Below are 10,825 nucleotides of genomic sequence, written 5' to 3'. Positions count from 1 at the left end.
GCCCAGACTGGAGTGCAATGGCGTGATCTCTGCTCACTGCAATCTCCTCCTCTTGGTTCAAACGATCTTGGCTCACTGCAACCTCTGCCTCCCGGGTTCAAGCGATTCTCCTGCCTTAGCCTCCCAAGTAGTTGGGATTACAGGCACCTGCCACCACGCCAGGCTAATTTTTGTCTTTTTAATAGAGATGGGGTTTCGCCATGTTAGTCACGCTGGTCTCGAACTCCTGATTTCAGGTGATCCACCCTCCTCAGCCTCCCAAAGTGCTGGGGATACAGGCATGAGCCAAGGCGCCTGGCCTGAAATTCTTAAGATGAACTGGATGCTGCAACAGCTGCCCCCTTGCGTTTAGGTGGTGTTATCACAAAATCCATGCCTTAACCTGCTATACATAATTTTTAGGTGCCTCGAATATTCAATCAGTCTTGGTGGTATTTTGTTTTTTAGCCTCAGCACTCCAATTATGCTTTACCTTGTGCTTGGGGGGTCGGGGGGGGGTAGCTGTATTTGCCACAGGCAGGCTTTTGAAGGAGGTAGATCTCAGAGCCACAGGGCAGCACTAGCTGTGCATTTTATTGTAACACTTTCTAGATGATGACACTCCCTTTGTCACCTCGCTTCTCAGTTTTGCACATTTATATAAAAGCAATCATATGGTAAGTACTTTTTAAAAATAAAAATCTGGCTTTGTCTTCAACGTTACTTTCATGAAATTCCTTCATATCATTGAGTATAGATTCTTTTACCTTGCTCTATGGGATCATACCATAATATGCTTACCCATTCTACTGTTGATGGGTGTCTGTGTATTTTCTAGTTTGGAGCTGTTATGAATAGTGCTTCTTTGGTGAAAAGATGCCTCTTGGTGAACATATGCATGCATTTTTGATGAGTGTATATTAAGAATGGAATTGCCACATCATAGGATATGGAAAGTCCAGCTTTAGTAGAGGCCACCAACAGTTTTCCAGTGATTGAACCAATTCCTGCTGCTTCCAGCAATGTATGAACATTTCCATTAATCCATATACTTCACCAACACTTGTTATTTCCCATCCTTTGAGCCCTTCTGAGGGTATGTGGTAAAAGTAGTATTTTTACTATCAAAAGGAAAATTACACATTTATATAAATGCAAGAAGAAGATATGGTTGGAAATAGGTTCATGACTAGAATTTTAAAATAATTACACAAACATTTATTGCATTCTACTGCTTTTTTTGGTACTGTGCTAGCCTTGTTAGGGATATGGTGCCTCCCCTTCAAGAAGAACAGCTCAGTGAAAAAAAGACCTGGAAACAACTAAGTGCAAACACTGTTACAAGTGCTCTATTAGGGGAACACTGATAAAGAAGCAATTAATTCGGGTTTGGGATGTCAGGGAAAAGCTGGTTAACTTCTGCTTCATTTCAAGATGGAACTCAGACCTCAGAATCTCCAAAAAGGCTTCCAGAACCTTCCCGAAGTAGCTTAGGTGGCCTCTTCTGTGTTTCCCAAAGCATCTTCCTTTTGTTTCTTTGGTCACAGTGCTGGTCACTCTATACTAAAATTGTATGTTTATGTGTCTGTGTCTCTTGCTAGTCCTTAAGCTCTTAGAGGTCAAGAATGGACTTTCATCTTTATATCCCCAATGCTAGCGCAGGATGGTACCTGGCTAAGAGTAGGAGTTCAACGACTGTTGAGTGAGTAAAATGAAGAAAAAGCGTAATAACCACTCCCTTGTCTTCCCTTTCTAGTTCAAAATCTTAGCCAGTCCTGTATAAGGTTCACTTTGTAGAATGGAGAATTGGTGTATTAAAACATAATGAATTATAACAGTTTAAAAAACTTAGCATCAGAGAATCACTTTTTAATCTACCAAATGAACCATTTTTTTTTTTTTTTATAAAGGGAACAGTGAAGCAGGAGGCCTCAGGCTCAGCTGATTGAATTACAATTTGGCCAACCCCATTGAGACAAGCAATTGGCAATACATAGAAATAGCCTTTAAAATGTTCCTGCCTCCTTTAACACAATAATTTAAACACTCTGTTTGGGGAAAATAATCATAGAAACAAAGTTTTATACACCAAATGCTTCTCCAACATTATTGCTAATTGTTTAGAAAAGAAAGAGGCGAGTGGGCATTTGAAGTGCCCAACCACAGGGCCTCGTTAAGCAGATTATGATGTTATGGCGAGGTGTTGAGCTGTAGTAGAAAGACTGTCCTTGGAAGCTGAGAGGGCAGCGTTCAAATACCCTAAAATTCTCAATATACCACTTAAGAGCTGTGTGACTGATTTCAGATCCTTGTTTTGTAAAGAAAAATATCTTACTGTGGTGGTTGATATGAATATATCATTAAATAAGGCTCTCCATACATGATAGCTATCATTTACACATCAATTAAAATGAAGTTTATGAAGAAACAACACCTGGAGTAGAGTCAAAGAATGCTGGTATTTAATTTTGTGATTTCAGCTGGACCTGCTGGGTAATACCTCTATTACTTTCCTAATAAAGACAGTAGAGGCAATTAAGCATTAAAACTGTCCATGTGTTAACCAAAAACCTATGTGAATTCTTATCAAAAACCTAAGTGAATTATTTTAAAGATATTTTCCCCTTGACATTGAAAAAAGATGTAAGATACATTCTTCAGATTGTAATTATTTTATCATAATCCTGGAGGGAAAAAATTGATAGAATTATGGGCATTTTTCCTTTGAATTTTATTTATTATTCAAATTTTCTATATGAGCATACATTTTCTTTTTTCTTTTTTTTTTTTTGAGACGGAGTTTCACTCTTGTTGCCCAGGCTGGAGTGCAATGTTGCTATCACGGCTCACCGCAACCTCCACCTCCTGGGTTCAAGCAATTCTCCTGCCTCAGCCTCCAGAGTAGCTGGGACTACAGGCATGTTGCCACCATGCCCAGCTAATTTTTGTATTTTTAGTAGAGATGGGGTTTCGCCATGTTGACCACGATCATCTTGATTTCTTGACCTTGTGATCCACCCAGCTTGGCCTCCCATAGTGCTGGGATTATAGGTGTGAGCCACCGCGCCCGGCCTACATGAGCATACATGTTTTAGTTAGAAAAAAATCTTAAAAATAAATTGAGAGGAAGAGGCAATGATGGTACAAAAACATTAGAGAAGATAATTTGAGAAGAAAAAATGTGGTTTGGAATGAGTCCTGCCATAATTGATGTATTATAAGCGGTCCAAGGGGCTCAAAAAATCTTTCCAAATACTATCTTATTAGTTGATGCTCCCAATATTTATAGGCAATCAGAATATTGCTCCCAATATTATAGGCAATACTGAAGGATCTCCTTCAGCATTTCTAATGTGATTGCCTACATAGGAAGGGATCCACATTCATGAAAAATGAAGACTAGTGTGATTCGGGTTTCCCATCATCTAGACCTACTACTTAGGATCTAAAGAAAGAAGTATAGAGTCCTTATACTTAAAATCATGGGAATTATTTTTAGGTTGATGAATAGTCCTATAAAATTAAACTACTTAGTTCTTACACCAGTGTTGATGTTCAGAGTAATAGCTGTTCGTTTTTCCAATAGTTGTTTAATGTATTTATTGGGGTTTAATTACATTTATCATTTGCTTATTTGTTTCACAAACATTTTGAGGCTGTTGCAATCATTAGCTTACCTTTGCTAAGGGACAATGTTGTCTGGTAATAATGTATTATCTTATATGACAAGAAACTGATTTGGGGAGTTATTTGTTTGTTTATTGAGATAGGGTCTTACTCTGTTGCCCAGGCTGGAGTGCAGGGGTACAGTCATAGCTCACTGCAGCCTCAACCTCCTGTGCTCAAATGATCTACCCACCTCAGCTTCTCTCTCTCTCTCTCTTTTTTTTGTTTTTATAGATGGGTTTTCACCATGTTGGTCAGGCTGGTCTCAAACTCCCGACCTTGGGTGATCCACCTGCCTTGGCCTCCCAAAGTGCTGGAATTACAGGTGTGAGCCACCGCACCCCGCCAACTTCTCTAATAGCTGGGACTACTGAAGTATGCCACCACACCCAGCTAATTTTTTTTTTTTAATTGTGTAGTGACAAGATTTCCCTAGGCTGATCTCCAACTCCTGGGCTCAAGTGATCCTCCCACCTTGGCCTCCCAAAGTGCCAGATTACAGGCATGAGCCACCATACCTGATCTGAGTTATTTAAATTGCTCCTTGGCATAATAAAAATATTCTTTCCACTTGATACTAATAAAGAGTTTAGAAATAATATTATTCATTCTTTCCACTTGATACTAATAAAGAATTTAGAAATATTTTAAAGTAAATATGCCATTCAGTTTATTGCTTTAAAATGAACTGTGAGAAACATTTCTCAGAATCTAGATAAATTTAAAAGATAAATTATATATTTGGGTATAATATGTAATTATGATTATGATATAATTATAAGATATAATTCCACATGGCATCCACATTTAAAAAAAATCTTATTCTAAATTACCTGAAATGTAATCTTATAATCCTCAAATTGTTAATGGATAATCAAAGATTTTTGATACAACTCCGTAGTACAATATATTCTAGTCACAGCACTCATCAAAGGCTTATAAGAAAGAATCAGGCTATGAATTACACAGAAAGCAAAATCTCATGAAAGGAATTTTTATACATATTAAGTGATATTTCAAGGCTGACTTTAATGTTTTGTCTTCAGACACATCCCCATTGAGCATTTTTATTGGAAAATTCTTTTCCCTTTAAAATACTGTTTACATAATAGTTTTTTGGCTCTGTGGCATTTCTTTGTGTTGGTCTACCCGACTGCTCACCTGCTATATCAAGCAGCTGCTCCATGCGTCAACCATGTGGGAGGTGGGAATGTCAAGCGGAGGAAGAAAATCAGTAAAGCAAAAAACCTGCTTAAGGAAACCTCAGATCTGTCAAGTGAATTATGATACTGATTAGAAGCAAGTGGTCATTTTACTGAATAAGTAACATGTTCCATTTTTAGCAGTGATAATCTTACTGAACTAAAAATATTTTATATATTACACTGTGTAAAGTATAAATTATGTTTTCCCTTCTGGAAGAAAATTAATCTTGACCTGTTATTGACTATAATAAAATATTGCTTTCCCCACACTAAATGTTGATGCATTGTTTGCTGTTCCCTCTGGCTTATTTTAAATTGTGATTCTGTGCTTTTAACAAATAGTATGCTTTGTCTTCAACAGTATACTTTGCATTGCTTAGCTATGTTCAGTTTTGATCCTCAATCACATCAAGGTTGTAAGAGTAGAAATGTTATAAATAGACAAGTTAGTATTAAAACTAAAGGTGTACACACAGGTAGAGTTCAAATACATTTGAATTATTTATTATACTTAGGTAGATGAATAATACAACTTAAATTTTCTTGAAGCTGTTTGCTTTGCAAAATAGAAAATCATTGCAATTATTCCTGTATCCCATTTCCTTTCCCACTGTATTTTTAGTTACTACAGGATTGTTCTTATTTTTTTTTTTCCAACACATGGTGTGAAGATTAATGGAAGTTCAAGGTGATTGGAGACAAGTGTAATACGATGTCAACAGGGCTGTTCTCTGATCCCTGACTGAGGTCCAAAGCTGTGCACAGAAGGGGGTAAGTTCACATATTCTAAATTGTGAGACCACCTACAGTTAGGCCAGCCTACTAAGAAACGTTGATACAGGGAAACAGTGCTACCACAAACATTTCCCAAGCTACCCCATTCCTACTCAACGGAAGTATAAGGAATGGGTGCATAGAGAGGAGCAGCATTTTGTGAAGTATAATATTCATAAAGATATTCTCTTCCTTTCCTTCACTCCATTCTCACTGTAAGAGTGAAGATGGAAGCACTTTTCCCCTCAAAGTCTAGCAAGGAGCCCTCAGGAGAATTACTTATAAAGTTTAGAGATGTCCAACCCTCCCCACTCTACAAAGTAGGAGATTGGTGGTCATCTCATCTCTGACCTCATCTCTGGACCAGCTGAAGGCTCTGTGCTTGCAGAGCAAGGAGAGGGGATGCAGAAGGCTGGCCTAGCTAAGGGAGGAGGCACCACAATAGTCCACATTCCTACCTCCAAGAGAGGCTACTAGCTGGACCCCTCATGGGAGAGGTCAAGTAGGTGCAAGATATACACCTCAAGGAACGGGGCAGTGGAGAGGCACCCCAAGGATCTTTGCCAATGAGGAAGCCAGTACTTGGATTCTCTCCAGTAGAGAGGACATCGAAAGTCTAACAGGACTAACTAAATAAGCAGCAACATCCTACACAGAAGAAACTGCAACCTTTCTAGGAAGCCATATGAAATATCTACTTCCCTATTCTTCTTGCCCTAATTTCAGAAGGGAAGCAATCGAAAGAGTAGAGCACCTGCCGCTCCACCTTCACACACACATGCACTCCAAGCCACTGGCAATAGATGTTACTTTTGGACACGTCTGGAGATAAAGGAGGAAAAGGAAGGGAGGAAAAACTAGTTTTAAATCCTATTTGAAGCTTAAGTTGAAATGAACAAAACTGAGCCTTACATGCTGGAATGAGATGATCCTAATAACTTGAAGAGGTTGATAAATGGAATCAAGCCAGGGTGTGATTTAAAGAGTTGATACCCAGAAAAAAAAAAAAGGGTGGCATAGTATAATTAGTGGGCAGATTTTAAGAAAAATAAGGCTATTTCATATTTATGCCCCAAATGAATTGAGAATCCTCAAGAAAGTAGTTATGTAATCCCTCAGACTTCTGATTTTTAAAAGGGGATGGCATGATCAATTCTGAATATCACAGACAGATGAGATTAATATCATTTCAAGCAAGGAAATAGAATGGTTTTATTTTTTAAGAAAACTTTTTAAAATTTTATTTGAAATATGACGTGTGCACAAAAAAATGCACGAACCAGAACTGCGGAGGTCCATGAATTTTGCTCAAGTGAACCCACCTGTGCAACCAGCACCCAGATCAGGAAATAGAACACTACCAATGCTTCCAAACCCTATGCTTATGTTGATTCTTAGTCATCAGCCCTCTTCCGCTCCCCAAATCATACTATCTTGATTTCTATACCTGCAGATTAATTTTGCCTGATTTTATTTTTCTATAAATGAAGTCCTACAGTGTTTGCCTTTTGTGTTTCCTTCTTCCACTCAACATTACATTTGTGAGATTCATCCATGCTGTTACGTGTTGCAGTAGCCTGTTCATTCCATTGCAGCACAATAGTCTGCTGTTTGAATACACCATGAATTTTATTTATACAAATGGTAATGGGAAATTTTTTTTTTATCCAGTTTGGGCTACTGCAGAGAGTGCTACTGGATTTGCTTGCTCATATTTTACTTAGGACTGTCACAGTTACATTCAGGAGAAAGATTGACCTATAATTTTTCTTCCTGGTGATATTCTTGCTAGCTTTTGGTATCAGGGTTGTAGTGATCTCATAAAATTGTTGGAAATGATCCCTCTTTTTCTGTTCTCTGGAAGAGTTTGTGGTAAGGTTGATGTTTTTCTTTGTAATGTGTCTGGAAGAATTCACTGGAGAAGCCATCTGTGCCTGGAGCTTTCTTTGTGGGAAGGTTATGAATTCAATTTTTGTTTATAGGTATAGAACTCTTTAGATTTTTTTACTCCCCCATCCCCCAGTCTGAAAAGTTTTATGTTTCTAAGAATTTATCAATATCAGCCGGTGTGGTGGCTCATATCTGTAATCCAAGCACCTTGGGAGGTTGAGGTAGGCAGATCACTTGAGGTCAGGAGTAAGAGACCAGCCTGACCAACATGGTGAAACCCTGTTTCTATTAAATACAAAAGTTAGCCGAGTGTGGTGGCGGGTGCCTGCAGTCCCAGATCCTCAGGAGGCTGAGGCAGGAGAATTGCTTGAACCTGGGAGGCAGAGGTTGCCATGAGCCAAGATCAGGTCACTGCGCCCCAGCCTGGGTGACAGAGTAAGACCCTGTCTCTCAAAAAAAAAAAAAAGTATCCATTTCATTGGCATGCAGTTGCTTATAATTTCTTATTGTTATTACACTCTTAATGCTGATAGGATCTATATTAGGGGCTCCCCCTTCCTTTCTGATATTGGTTATTTGTACTTTCTCTGTTTTTGTTTGTTTGTTTTCTTGGTCAGAGTTGACAGAAGTTTCTCAGTTGTATTAGTTTTTTTTTTTTTTTTTTTTAGGCAGAGTCCTGCTCTGTTGCCAGGCACCAGGCTGGAGTGCAGTGGTGTGATCTTGGCTCACTGCAACCTCTGCCTCCCGGGTTCAAGCAAGTCTCCTACCTCAGCCTCCCTACACTCCCAGCTAATTTTTGTATTTTTAAGTAGAGACAGGATTTCACCATGTTGGCCAGGATGATCTCGATGTCTTGACCTCGTGATCCACCCACCTCGGCCTCCCAAAGTGCTGGGATTACAGGCATCAGCCACCGCCTGGCCAATTGTATTAGTTTTTTCGAAAAACCGTTATTTGGCTTTTTGGCTTTCTCTGTTGTATATTTGTTTTCCATTTCATGAATTTCTTTTCTAATCTTTATTATTTCCTATTCCTAACTCCTGTGGGTTTAACTTTTCTGCTTTTTCCCCTTTGGGTATGACTTTTTATATTTTATTTTATTTTTGAGACAGGGTCTCACTTTGTCACCCGGGCTGGAGTGCAATTGTGCAATCTCAGCTAACCACAACCGTGACCTCTCAGGTTCAAGTGATCCTCTGTCTCAGCCCCCAAGGAGCTGGGGCTACAGTCAAGTGCTTCCATGCCTGGCTAACTTTTCTATTTTTTGTAGAGACGGTGTTTCACCATGTTGGCCAGGCTGATCTCAAACTCCTGAGCTGAAGCAATCCACCTGACTCGGCCTCCCAAAGTGCTGGGATTACAGGAGTGAGCCACAGCATCTGGCTGGATATGACTTCTTAAGTAGATATTACGAATCATTACTTTTTAGATTTTCTTCTTTTTTTATGGCTTGTTCTTATACTCCATACATTTTGATAGGTAGTATTTTCATTATCATTTTGTTTAAAATATGTTTTAATTTCTATTGAGATATCTTCTTTGACACACAGATTATTTAGAATGTATTGTTTTTATTTCCAAAAATTAGGAAATTTCTAGTTATCTTTTTGTAATTGGTTTCTAACTTAATTCTGTAATGGTTGGATAACATACTCTGTATTACTCTGTATTATTTCAATCCTTTGATATTTCCTGAAACTCGTTGTTGGCCCAGCATATGATCAATTTTGATAAATGTCCAGGTAGACTTGAAAAGTATGTGTTTTCTTCATTTTTTAGGTGTAATTTCTATATAAGTTCAATAGGTCATGTGTGTTAATTATGTTGTTCAAATCTTCTATGGCCTGATATTTTGTCTACTTGCTCTACAGAAATGTGTTAAAATCTTCCATTCTGATTATTAATTTGTCCATTTCTTTTTTTAGTTTTATTTCTTTATGAAATTTTGAAATTACGTTATTAGGGGCTCAGAAATTTAGAACTGTCATATCTTCCTGGTGAATTGACCCTTTTATCATTATGAAATACACTGCTTTATCTCTAGAAATACTTTAAAGTGTGCTCTGTTTTTTAGCTTGCTTTTAATAAATGTTGATAGTATGTATTTTTTCATCTTTTTACTTTCAAATTCTGTGTGTTCTTAAGATGTATATCTTGTAAGTGGCAAATAGATTTTTTTCAATTATTCTGAAAAATCTTTGGATATTTTAATCCATTTACACTTTTAATAATTATTGAAATAGCGGGGTTTAAGTCTGTGATTTTACTACTAGTTTTCTATTTGTCCTACTTTTTCTATATTCCCTTTGCTCTCCTTTCATGGCTCTCCTTTCTTGCTTTCTTAGGATTTATTTTTAACCATTTTATATCCCCTTCTATTGGCTTGTTAATCATACATTATTGTATTATTCTTTTTGTAGTTATTCTGAAGATAAAATGCCTCCTTGAATCTAATAGAAACTAATCTTATACTACTTCCAAGACAATGTAGGAACTCCAGGACACTCTGCTTGCCCCTGTTCTGCCTTTTTGTGTTAATGTTGTCACATATTTTGTTTCTGCATGCAGTTGAAACCCCTCAACATGTTGTTATTGTTTTACACAGTTAATATTCGGTCTATTTATCCAGATTTTTATGCTTTCTGTTGTTCTTTATTTCTTCCGGCGGTTCTATGCTTCTCTCTGGGATTATATCTCCTTGTTTCAGTATCATTTTACTAACAATAGACCCTCTTAGGTTTGTTTGGGTTTTTTGTTGTTGTCGTTGTTGATCTGAGATATCTTTATTTTGGTTTCATTTTTGAAAGCTGTTTCGCTGGGTATCGAATCCTAGGAAGACAATTATTTCCTTTTACCGCATTAAAGATGACATATATGAAAAGTCAGCTGTCAATCTTATTCTTGTTTCTTTGAAAATAATGTGTTTTTCCTTCTGGCTACTTTGAAGATTTTACTTTGTCTTTGGTTTAAAGTGTTTGACTGTGATATACCTAAGATGTGAATTTTAAATTTTTTAAAATGCAAATTTCTCGAGGTATATAGCACTTCCTGTGGCTTTATGTATTTTGGAATTTTGTAAAATCTTGGCCATTTTCTATTCAAATATTACTTCTCCTATTTTCTCTCTCTTTATTTCTGAAACTCCAATTACATCTAAAATTAGGCTTCTTTACATTTGTATTATGTATGTCTCTTATGGTTTTAAAATGTTTTTTTTTTTTGTTTGTTTGTTTTTGAGACAGAGTCTGGCTCTGTTGCTTAGGCTGCAGTGTAGAGGCAGAATCTCTGCTCACTGCAACCTCCACTTCCTG

General features: G+C 37.5%; 1 long non-coding RNA gene across 3 annotated transcripts in view; it reads left to right on the top strand.

Moving 5' to 3' along the window:
- Positions 1–10,825, top strand: part of LOC116560561 — a 77,116-nt gene that overhangs the window by 42,588 nt on the left and 23,703 nt on the right. For 2 of the 3 annotated variants that reach the window (XR_004273020.1, XR_004273022.1), the window contains exons 3-4: positions 5,482–5,621; positions 8,785–8,816. This is a non-coding gene — a long non-coding RNA (uncharacterized LOC116560561). Of the gene's footprint in view, positions 1–5,481; positions 5,622–8,784; positions 8,817–10,825 lie in introns of those variants that run through there. The other variant, XR_004273021.1, reaches the window with a different exon arrangement.

Source organism: Sapajus apella, unplaced genomic scaffold (assembly GCF_009761245.1).
Source record: "Sapajus apella isolate SASKATOON/1434 unplaced genomic scaffold, GSC_monkey_1.0 scaffold26, whole genome shotgun sequence".
Lineage (NCBI taxonomy): Eukaryota > Metazoa > Chordata > Mammalia > Primates > Cebidae > Sapajus > Sapajus apella.
This window is presented reverse-complemented; position numbering and strand designations above follow the sequence as displayed.